This window comes from Pseudorca crassidens, chromosome 16, assembly GCF_039906515.1.
Source record: "Pseudorca crassidens isolate mPseCra1 chromosome 16, mPseCra1.hap1, whole genome shotgun sequence".
In the NCBI taxonomy this organism is placed as follows: Eukaryota; Metazoa; Chordata; class Mammalia; order Artiodactyla; family Delphinidae; genus Pseudorca; species Pseudorca crassidens.
Genome location: NC_090311.1, coordinates 27,976,586 through 27,988,477, shown reverse-complemented (window position 1 = coordinate 27,988,477; position 11,892 = coordinate 27,976,586). Strand labels below are relative to the sequence as shown.

Here is an 11,892-nt window from a genome sequence, read left to right as displayed (position 1 = left end):
TCGGGACCTGGGCCTGCCCCTCCCCCGCCCGGGCCTGCCCTGCCTGCTGCACCCAGGCCACAGAGAGCTCACAAAGCCCAAGTGTCTGCTGTGCTGACTCACGCAGCGCTTCTGCTTCCAAGCTAGGATTGTCTCGAGGGGCCCGAGGGGCCCTCTCCTGCTGGCCCTCTCCCGTAGGAGCAGGGAGCAGCCAGGGTCAGGCCAGGCTTTAGAACTTTGTGACCAACCAGAGGAAAGGGAAAGTGAAAGGGCAGATTGCTCCTCACCACAGTCGGGATCCTCAGAGAATTCTGAACAGCAGTAAGGACTCACCCTTCGGTCTTTGTATTTGTTTGTTTCATATACATATGTTTTAAGTAAAATTCACATACCATAAAATTAGCCATTTTAAAGTGAACAATCTGGTGACATTTTAGTCCATTTACAACGCTGTGCAATCGCCACCTCTATCCAGTTCCGAAAACTTTCTATCACCCCAAAAGAAGACTTTGTACTTGTTCCACAGCCACTCGCCAACTCCCCGCTCCCGCCAGGCCCTGGCAACCACCAGTCCGCTTTCGGTCTCTACGGATCTACCTATTCAGGATATTTCATATAAATGGAATCCTGCAATACGTGACCTTCTGTGTCTGGCTTCCTCCTCGCAGCATAATGCTTTCAAGGGTCATCCACCCTGTAGCATGTATCACTACATCATTTCTTTTTATTGCCAAATAATATACCATTGCATAAATATATCACAACTGGTTTCTCTCTATTCATCGTTGATGAATATTTGAGTTGCTTCCACCTTTTGACTATTGGATAGTGTTGCTATGAACACTTGTGTATTAAGTAGTTGAGTACCTGTTTTCAATTCATTTGGGTTTATACCTAAGAGTGGAATTGCTAGGTTATACGGCAATTCCACATTTAACTCTTTGTGGAACCACCAAACTATTTTCCACAGTGGCTGCAGCATTCCCCACCAGCAATGTGTGAGGGTCACCCTTTATTCTTTTTCTAAAAAATTTTTTAAAATAAATTTATTTATTATATTATTTTGGCCGCGTTGGGTCTTCGTTGCTGCGTGCGGGCTTTCTTTAATTGCGGTGAGCGGGGGCTACTCTTCGTTGTGGTGGGTGGGCTTCTCATTGCAGTGGCATGGGCTCTAGGCACTCGGGCTTCAGTAGTTGTGGCACGCGGCTCAGTAGTTGTGGCTCGCGGGTTCTAGAGCGCAGGCTCAGTAGCTGTGGTGCACAGGCTTAGTTGCTCTGCGGCGTGTAGGATCTTCCCAGACCAGGTCTCGAACCCGTGTCCCCTGCATTGGCAGGAGGATTCTTAACCACGACGCCACCAAGGCAGTCCTCACCCTTTATTCTTAACATGTACACATTTGTTCCTTTCCTGCTCCCTACTTCCAAGAAAGCCTGTCCCAACAGACTTCCCTTTCCTCTGGAGTAGAGGGGAGGAGAAGCTGCACCTCTAGTAGAAAGACGATCAACGCACAAACCTGGGCAGCAGGATCCCCTCTGGCCTTATGCTCTGCCTCCGCTCTTGCCTTTTCAACAAACAGGATTCTGTGACCAGGAAACAGAGGAGGGCAGGCTTCCATCTCCCTGTGGCACACCACCACAGCCATTTATGTTACCCCATAAAACAACCCTCCTAGCGCCCTCCAACACCTCCGTCCCCACACAGAACATTCCATTAACCTGTCTTAAACAGTCAAAGCTGAGAGCAGAAAGGAAGCAGCTCTGTGTGGAAGCTGCCAGCCCTGGCTCAGACCTGCAGGCGAGTGTTTTAACTCTCAGCTCAAGCTTAAGATCTCCGAAGATACAAGCCCTAGCCTTGTCCTGCCCAGCCCCCCTGCTAAAGGGCCTGCCTGTCTGGGCCTGTCAGGGCGCAGACGTGAATGGAGAGGAAGAGCCTCCCTCTCCACCCGCTCTCATCGGGGTTACTGCCGGTCACAGAGCTATTTACATTTACAACAGCCCAACAGCGCCTGATCAACCTGGAGCCAATCAGCAGCCCCCAAGCTTGTCTGACTCAGTCTGCGCCAATCAGGACGTGCTATCCTTATAGCCTCTCTCTCTTTGAATCACAGGACGACTGCCGCCCTTTTTGGGGAGGGGAGCCTGACTCAGAGCTCAGCCTCTGCTAGCCCTCAGTTTGCCATTCACTGAAATGGGGAAAATACTGAAATACCATTCACCTGGGAAGAGATCTGCACTATAGAATTCTAGGAGAGTTTTACATAGGAATGGAGAACACTGTGCTTTCCTTCCCAACACAGAATCCAGTGCTTCTCTGCTGCGAAAAAATGTAGAGAGACTTTCTCCTCCCTCACTGCCAGCCCCTCCCTAACTCAGGATTATCAATATGGGCTCTTAATCCATGATTGACTTTGAGGCAGTGCGAGACCTTGCTGACCACGACAGGCCAGTAGGCAGAGCTAATTTTTATTCTCATCTGCAATAGAGCAAACACCTGTCATGTAAGAGGCAGAGAGCAAAGAATCAGCAAAACAGACTAAAGACTGGATAGTCACAGGGTAGAGCAGAAGCAGGAATGTGTTCAGAGCGGTCAGGGCTGAGGTAACAGGAGCTTGCAGGAGGAGTGGGTGAGTGCGAGCGCAACGTGGAGAGAAGCCTTGAAAGCCTGCCTGGAGAGTTCAGACTTGCTTTTGTGATCGCTAGGGAGCCGTCAGTTATTTTGAAGCGGGAGAGGAAAATAATCTCCGTCTTTCAGAAAAGTTAACTCTGATGTTTCAGAACGTTGACATAAGGAGCAGATCAAAGAAGGACGAGGTTATGGCTGGAAGATCAGTTAGGAGGTCATGAGACCAGAAAACTAGGATAGTAACCATCAAATGGAAAGGAAGGGCACGGGTTGAGAGGTATTTTGGAGTCAAATCACTAGCACTTAATTGATTGGATATGTGAGATGAGCGGGGAGAGGAGCCAGAAATGACTTTGAGGTTTCACTCCTGTGTGACTAGAAGGGAAGCACCTGCACTAACTGAAATAGTTTTTTAAAAATAGAAGCAGGGCTTCCCTGGTGGCGCAGTGGTTAAGAGTCCGCCTGCCGATGCAGGGGACACGGGTTCGTGCCCTGGTGCGGGAAGATCCCACATGCCACGGAGCGGCTGGGCCCGTGAGCCATGGCCGCTGAGCCTGCGCGTCCGGAGCTCCGCAACGGGACAGGCCACAACGGTGAGAGGCCCGCATACCGCAAAAAAAAAAAAAAAAAAAAAAGAATCTTGGTGTTTAGAAGAGAGATAAAGATGAGATCCAAAAGGTTTATAGTGAAACTGAAACAGGAGGGAAGGGAGCAGGGCACAACCTTTGAAAGAATAACATACCCCCGAGGATATGACATAAATTGATTAAAACCAAATTGGTCCAAGATGTTGGACAAGTCGACTTCCACTAAACCTTGAGCCTCAGTATACACTCACTGTAACACATCAGCAAGCTAAATGACACACCCACAGGCGCCCTGACAGTTCCAAAGATCCATAAGGATCAAAAAGTGGGCAGTGGCGCAATTTCTGGAAATCCCCGTCCCTTCCCCCCCAAATAGTTGGAACACTCCTCTCACTCATTAGGCTATGAAATTACCCACCCCTATAAAAACTGACAACCCCAGTACCCTGGTGCCTTTCTCACCTTCTGAGATGGCCCACACTCTGTGGAGTGTGCTTCTCTCTAAATAAATCCACTTCTTACCTATCACTTTGTCTCTCACTGAATTCTTTCTGTGATGAGATATCAAGAACCTGAGCTTCCTTTAGTCCTGAAACCAGGTGTGTGATCTCAGTCGGAAGATTGTGGGCATTGGCTGGGTTTGAGTCCCGGAACATGGGTTCAAGTCCCAATATGAGGTGCACGGTTTCAAAATTAGGGAGAAAATTGATCACCTGGGAAAGGATTACAGAGTAAGAAGATTCAGCAACAGAATCTTGGGATGTACCAACACTTAGCTGTGTCCTCCTTAAAGAGGACACAGAGTTAGCAAATCTAGCAAAACCTAGACTAAGTATGAGATATGAAAAAAACAAGCAAACTAGACTAATATAAGACAAGTAACAAGTTAATTTCCAGGAAGAGGGAGCAGGATGTTGTAAAAAATAGATATCTGAAAAAAGGACATTGGTTAAATAAATTATGAAACATTCATTTAATGGACTGCTGTGCAGACATTAAGATTATCTTGTAAAACTATATTAATTACCATCAAAAGATGTTTAATACATCTTATTAAGAGAAACATTCAGATTAAAAAATAGTATGTACAAAATTATTTTTAAAAATTACATATGTGACTGCAAAAGGGCACGAGGGAAAATGTAGTGTGAGGGAACTATTCTATATCACTATTGGGGTGGTAGTTACACAGCTGTATACGATTACCAAAAATCCTCAACCCATAATGCCTTAAAAAAGGAGGGGTGGCTGTTGATGGTATCTACTTCATAGGGTTATTCTGGGAATTAAATGTCATAGTGCCTGGGACACAAGAAGGGCTCCATCAGTGGAGAAAGAAAGAGTAATGCTGAGGAAGGAAAAACTTTTTCCTCTTCCCTTTCTAGGTTCTTCTGTTTGTCTAAGAATTAAATTGACATGAGACATATTAACAGGAGAAAATCAAATTTAATTGCATATGTATGGGGACCCCATAAGAAAAATGAGACACAAGGACAGCTGTTACAAGGTCTTGAGAGGGGTAAGCCACTCCTCACCATTCATCCAACCTCTGGAGATGCTGTGAGGAGGGTCCTGTATGGGGCATGGTAATGGATGAGATTACCTCTTAGGTTCCACCTAGTTTTAAGACTCTACGATTTTGAGTACATGAAAGCCCTTTCCAATGGTGACAGAGGTTAAATTTTGTAATTTTCAGTCTGTGGAATGGATGTCCACCTTGTCTCTTTGATGACTGTCTAGCTATATCCCATCTCTTCATGGTTTTGAGCACATCTATTTAAGCTATTTTTATGACCTGGACTAGATGAGCTTAAAATGATCATATCTGGTTGTTAACCACTAATTGCATTTCTAACTAGGGCTCTGGTAGAAATTTATGATGATGGTGATGATGTTCTATTGAAGTATGGTTGATTTACAATATTACATTAGTTTCAGAGGTACAGCATAGTGAGTCAGTATTTTTACAGATTATACTCCATTGAAAGTAATTATAGGGCTTCCTGGTGGCTCAGTGGTTGAGAGTCCACCTGCCAATGCAGGGGACACAGGTTCAAGCCCTGGTCCGGGAAGATCCCTCATGCCACAGAGCAACTAAGCCCATATGCCACAACTACTGAAGCCTGCACGCCTACAGCCCATGCTCCACAACAAAAGAAGACACCTCAATGAGAAGCCTGCGCACCACAATGAAGAGTAGCCCCTGCTCGCTGCAACTAGAAAAAGCCTGTGTGGAGCAGCGAAGTCCCAACACAGCCAAAAATAAATAAAAATAAATCAATTTATTTAAAAAATTATTATAAGATAATGGCTGTAATTCCCTGTGCTACACAATATATCCTTGTTGTTTATCTATTTTATACACAGTAGTTGGTGTCTCTTAACCCCATACCTAATTTTCCACTCTCCTCTTCCCTTTCCCCTTTGCTAACCACTAGTCTGTTTTCTATACCTGTGAGTCTGTTTCTAATAATTCATTAGTATTATTTTTTAGATTACACATAAGTGATATCATACAGTGTTTGTATTTCTCTGTCTGACTTATTTCACTAAGCATAATATTCTCTAGGTCCATCCATGTTACTGCAAATGGCAGAATTTCATTCTTTTTTATGTCTGAGTAATATTCCTTTGTATATATATGCTATATCTTCTTTGTCCATTATCCGTTGATGGGCATTTTGATTGCTTCCATATCTTGGCTATTGTAAATAGTGCTGCTACAAACATTCGGTGCATGTATTTAATTATTTGGTTTTAATATGAGTGCACATTATACTTTGTATCACTCATTCTGGCATTCTGTGATATAATGGAGAAACTATTAGATGGGGAGTCAACAGGCCCTAGTTTCAAGAAGTGGTCCACTCCTTACTAGATGCATGACTTTGGGAGAGGCATTAAATGAGAGGTTTTCAACATGTGATCCATAAACCCCTGAAGATCCCCCAAGCTTTCAAGGTAACTTTGAGACCAAAATGAGTTTCATAATAATATTAAGCCTTTGTTTGCCTTTTTTCACCATCATGTTGACATTTGTACCGAAGTAATGGTGGGTAAACTCTTTGCACCTTGACAGAAAACAAGGCAGTAGTACCAAACTGTACTAGTGGTCATTTGTATTTGTATTTCTCACTGCCGTACACTTGGAGGGAGTTCAGTTTCACTTAAAAGTGTTCTTGATTAGGAAATAAAAATTATTAATTATATTAAAAGCTTGACCATTGAGAACACATCTTTTAAAAATGCTGTGTCAAAAATAGGAAGTATGCGTAAAGCACTTCTGTTGCATATCACAAAATGATGAATGTCTTAAAAACAGAAAGTTAGACAAAATGAGATGGCAGAGAAACATGTTCCAGACAAAGGAACAAGATAAAACCCCAGGAAAACAACTACATGAAGTGGAGATAGGCAACCTTCTAGAAAGAGAGTTCAGAATAATGATAGTGAAGATTATCCAGGACCTTGGAAAAAGAATGGAGGCAAAGATTGAGAAGATGCAAGAAGTGTTTAACAAAGATCTAGAAGAATTAAAGAACAAACATCTAGAAGAATTAAAGAACAAACAAACAGAGATGAACAACAGAATAACTGAAATGAAAAATACACTAGAAGGAATCAATAGCAGAATAACTGAGGCAGAAGAACGGATAAGTAACCTGGAAGACAGAATGGTGGAACTCACTGCCACAGAACAGAATGAAGAAAAAAGAATGAAAAGAAATGAAGATAGCCTAAGAGACCTCTGGGACAACATTAAACACAACAACATTCGTATTATAGGGGTCCCAGAAGGAGAAGAGAGAGAGAAAGGACCCGAGAAAATATTTGAAGAGATTATAGTTGAAAACCTCCCTAACATGGGAAAGGAAACAGTCACCCAAGTACAGGAAGCAAAAAGAGTCCCAGCCAGGATAAACCCAAGGAGAAACAGGCCAAAACACATAGTAATCAAATTGCAAAAATTAAAGACAAAGAAAAATTATTAAAAGCAACAAGGGAAAAATGACAAATAACATACAAGGGAGCTCCCATAAGGTTAACAGCTGATTTCTCAGCAGAAACTCTACAAGACAGAAGGGAGTGGCATGATATATTTAAAGTGATGAAAGGGAAGAACCTACAACCAAGATTACTCGGCAAGGATCTCATTCAGATTCAACGGAGAAATCAAAAGCTTTACAGACAAACAAAAGCTAAAAGAATTCAGCACCACCAAACCAGCTCTACCACAAATGCTAAAGGAACTTCTCTAAGTGGGAAACACAAGAGAAGAAAAGGATCTACAAAAACAAACCCATAACAATTAAGAAAATGGTAATAGGAACATACATATTGATAATTACCTTAAATGTGAATGGATTAAATGCTCTAGCCAAAAGACACAGGCTTGCTGAATGGATACAAAAACAAGACCCATGTATATGCTGTCTACAAGAGACCCACTTCAGACCTAGGACACATACAGACTGAAAGTGAGGAGATGGAAAAAGATATTCCATGCAAATGGAAATCAAAAGAAAGCTGGAGTAGCAATACACATATCAGATAAAGTAGACTTTAAAAATAAAGAATGTTACAAGAGATAAGGAAGGACACTAAATAATGATTAAGGGATCAATCCAAGAAGAAGTTTTAACAATTATAAATATATATGCATCCAACACAGGAGCACCTCAATACATAAGGCAAATGCTAACAGCTATAAAAGAGGAAATTGGACCGCAGGCAAGGGGTGGGGGCTGCTGGGGTAAGGAGGAGGGAAGGAGGTAACCAACCAACCAACCAAGTCGCCTCCACCCCCCACCCCCACCCACCCCTGACCTGGTTTACGGCTCCACCCTCAGGCTCCAGTGCAGCTGCTGATTGGCTGCTGAAGGCTTGGTCCCATCCCAGTGACCCCAAAGTGCTGGAGGGAGGGTGCAGGGGTGGTCCAGTGCAAAGTGCATCCCAAAAGCCCCCTGCCTGGATTCCCCGCGGCTGGCACATCAGACCGTGAATGACCCAGGACCTTGCTGCCCCAAGACCTCGCTGCCCCAAGACCTCCCATGTCCCCCTGTATCTGGGAGACTCCAGCCCGGAACGCAGCAGCCCCCTGCTCCCAAGCCCTCAGACGGGACTGCCCCCCAACCCGAGCCCAGACTTCCTCCCTGCACCCCTGCCCTGAGGCTGCCCGTAAGCCAGGACTGCCACCTCCAGTCTGCTCAGCAGTCTGGATGCTCGCAGGGATGGGGCCGTGAGGCATCATGAAGGATCAAGGACACCTGTGTCCGGCCCTGCCTGGGCTGTTTCTTCAATCGAGAAGTTGGTGAGTGTGGAGGAGGAGGCTGAAAGAAGTAAGAGACGCAGCAGCTGAGAAGACAGGTTTGAGGTGGCTAGGGGAAGCGAGAGAGCAGAAACGGGGCTACCCACCCACCAGAGAAGCAGCAGAGAGCCTCTGACCAGTATCCTACATAAAGAGAATCTGTTAGATTGAAGTTTAAGCATCTAATTCATGTGATGACATTTCTGCTGCTGTATTTTGTTGCTGCCTCTGAAAATGCACTAAAGGTTAAGAAAGAGCTCACTGACACCGGAATCTGGACACTCCTACTGGAGTTCAAGGCTGAGGTCGACCAGCTCAATGATAAAGGTACAAGGCCACTTCAGCTCACCATTACCCAAGAGATGTCAAGCTATGTGAAAATACTCCTGGACCACAATGCCAACATCAACATTCAGAAGGGTTTCCTGTTGCGATATGCTGTGATAAAAAGCAATCACTCTTATTGCCGTATGTTCCTTCAGAGAGGAGCAGACACAAACTTGGGTTGCTTAGAAGATGGACAGACTCCTTTACGTTTGTCTGCCCTTAGGGATGATGTGCTTTGTGCATGGATGTTATATAATTATGGAGCAGACACAAACACAAGGAACTATGAAGGACAGACCCCACTGGCTGTTTCAATAAGCATTTCTGGAAGTAATCAACCGTGTTTGCATTTCTTACAAGAAGTCACAGGTACGTAATTTAATTATTACTATTATTACATTAAAAACAATGTTTGCATCTTCAAAAAAACAAAAAATAACAAACAACAAAAAGGAGGAAATCAACAGTAACACAGTAATAGTGGGGGACTTAACCTCACTTACACCAACGGACAGATCATCCAGACAGAAAATTAATAAGGAAAACACAAGCTTTAAATGACACAATAGACCAGATAGATTTAATTGATATTTATAGGACATTCCATCCAAAAACAGCAGATTACACTTTCTTTTCAAGTGCACGTGGAATATTCTCCAGGATAGAAAACATCTTGGGTCACAAATCAAGCCTCGGAAAATTTAAGAAAAATTGAAATCATATCAAGCATATTTTCTGACAACAACACTATGAGATTAGCAATAAATTACAGGGAAAAAAATGTAAAAAACACAAACACATGGAGGCTAAACAATACATTACTAAATAACCAAGAGATCACTGGAGAAATCAAAGAGGAAATCAGGGCTTCCCTGGTGGTGCAGTGGTTGAGAGTACGCCTCCTGATGCAGGGGACACGGGTTTGTGCCCCGGTCTGGGAAAATCCCACATGCCGCGGAGCAGCTGGGCCTGTGAGCCATGGCCGCTGAGCCTGCGTGTCCGGAGCCTGGGCTCCGCAACGGGAGAGGCCACAACAGTGAGAGGCCCACATACCGCAAAAAAAAAAAAAAAAAAAAAGAGGAAATCAAAAAATACCTAGAGACAAATGACAATGAAACCATGATGATCCAAAACCTATGGGATGCAGCAAAAGCAGTTCTAAGAGGGAAGTTTATAACAATAGCATCCTACCTCAAGAAACAAGAAACATCTCAAATAAACAATCTAAATTTATACCTAAAGGAACTAGAGAAAGAAAAACAAACAAAACTCAAAGTTAGTAGAAGGAAAGAAATCATAAAGACGAGAGCAGAAATAAATGAAATAGAAACAAAGGAAACAATAGCAAAGATCAATAAAACTAAAAGCTGATTCTCTAAGAAGAAAAACAAAATTGATAAAACTTTAGCCAGACTCATCAAGAAAAAGAGGGAGAGAACTCAAATCAATAAAATTAGAAATGAAAAAGGAGAAGTTACAATGGACACTGCAGAAATACAAAGCATCACAAGAGACTACTAAAAGCAACTCTATGCCAATAAAATGGACAACCTGGAAGAAAGGGACAAATTCTTAGCTATAACCTTCCAAGATTGAACCAGGAAGAAATAGAAAATATGAACAGACCAATCATAAGTAATGAAATTGAAACTGTGATTAAAAATCTTCCAACAAACAAAAGTCCAGGACCAGATGGCTTCACAGGTGAATTCTATCAAATATTTAGAGAAGAGCTAACACCCATCCTTCTCAAACTCTTCCAAAAAATTGTGGAGGAAGGAACACTCCCAAATTCATTCTATGAGGCCACCATCACCCTGATACCAAAACCTGACAAAGATACTCCAAAAAAAGAAAATTACAGACCAATATCACTGATGAATATAGATGCAAAAATCCTCATCAAAATACTAGCAAACAGAATCCAACAACACATTAAAAGGAGCATACACCATGATCAAGTGGGATTCATCCCAGGGATGCAAGGATTCTTCAATATATGCAAGTCAATCAATGTGATACACCATATTAACAAATCGAAGAATAAAAACCATATGATCATCGCAATAGATGCAGAAAAAGCTTTTGACAAAATTCAACACCCATTTATGATAAAAACTCTCCAGAAAGTGGGCAGAGAGGCAACCTACCTCAACATAATAAAGGCCATATATGACAAACCCACAGCAAACATCATTCTCAATGGTGAAAACTTGAAAGCATTTCCTCGAAGATCAGGAACAAGACAAGGATGTCCACTCTCACCGCTATTATTCAGCATAGTTTTGGAAGTCCTAGCCTTGGCAATCAGAGAAGAAAAAGAAATAAAAGGAATACAAATTGGAAAAGAAGAAGTAAAACTGTCACTGTTTGCAGATGACATGATACTATACATAGAGAATCCTAAAGATGCCACCAGAAAACTACTAGAGCTAATCAATGAATTTGGTAAAGTTGCAGGATACAAAATTAATGCACAGAAAGCTCTTGCATTCCTATACACTAATGATGAAAAATCTGAAAGAGAAATTAAGGAAACACTCCCATTTACCACTGCAACCAAAAGAATACAATACCTAGGAATAAACCTACCTAAGGAGACAAAAGACCTGTATATAGAAAACTATAAGACACTGATGAAAGAAATTAAAGATGATACCAACAGATGGAGAGATATACCATGTCTTGGATTGGAAGAATCAACATTATGAAAAGGACTATACCACCCAAAGCAATCTACGGATTCAATGCAATCCCTATCAAATTACCAATGGCATTTTTTATAGAACTAGAACAAATAACCTTAAAATTTGTATGGAAATACAAAGGACCCCGAATAGCCAAAGCAATCTTAAGGGGAAAAAATGGAACTGGAGGAATCAGACTCCCTGACTTCAGACTATAATACAAAGCTACAGTAACCAAGACAATATGGTACTGGCACAAAGACAGAAATACAGATCAATGGAAGAGGATAGAAAGCCCAGAGATAAACCCACGCACCTATGGTCAACTAATCTATGACAAAGGAGGCAAGGATATACACTGGAGAAGAGACAGTCTCTTCAA

The 11,892-nt window shown here is 42.5% G+C and overlaps 1 long non-coding RNA gene across 1 annotated transcript in view; it reads right to left on the bottom strand.

Annotated features, from left to right (window-relative positions):
• LOC137208880 (uncharacterized) overlaps window positions 1-11,892 on the bottom strand; it is a 96,229-nt gene that overhangs the window by 36,836 nt on the left and 47,501 nt on the right. Inside the window, exon 4 of the long non-coding RNA XR_010935797.1 lies at window positions 3,711-3,901. This is a non-coding gene — a long non-coding RNA (uncharacterized lncRNA). The remainder of the gene's footprint in view (window positions 1-3,710; window positions 3,902-11,892) is intronic.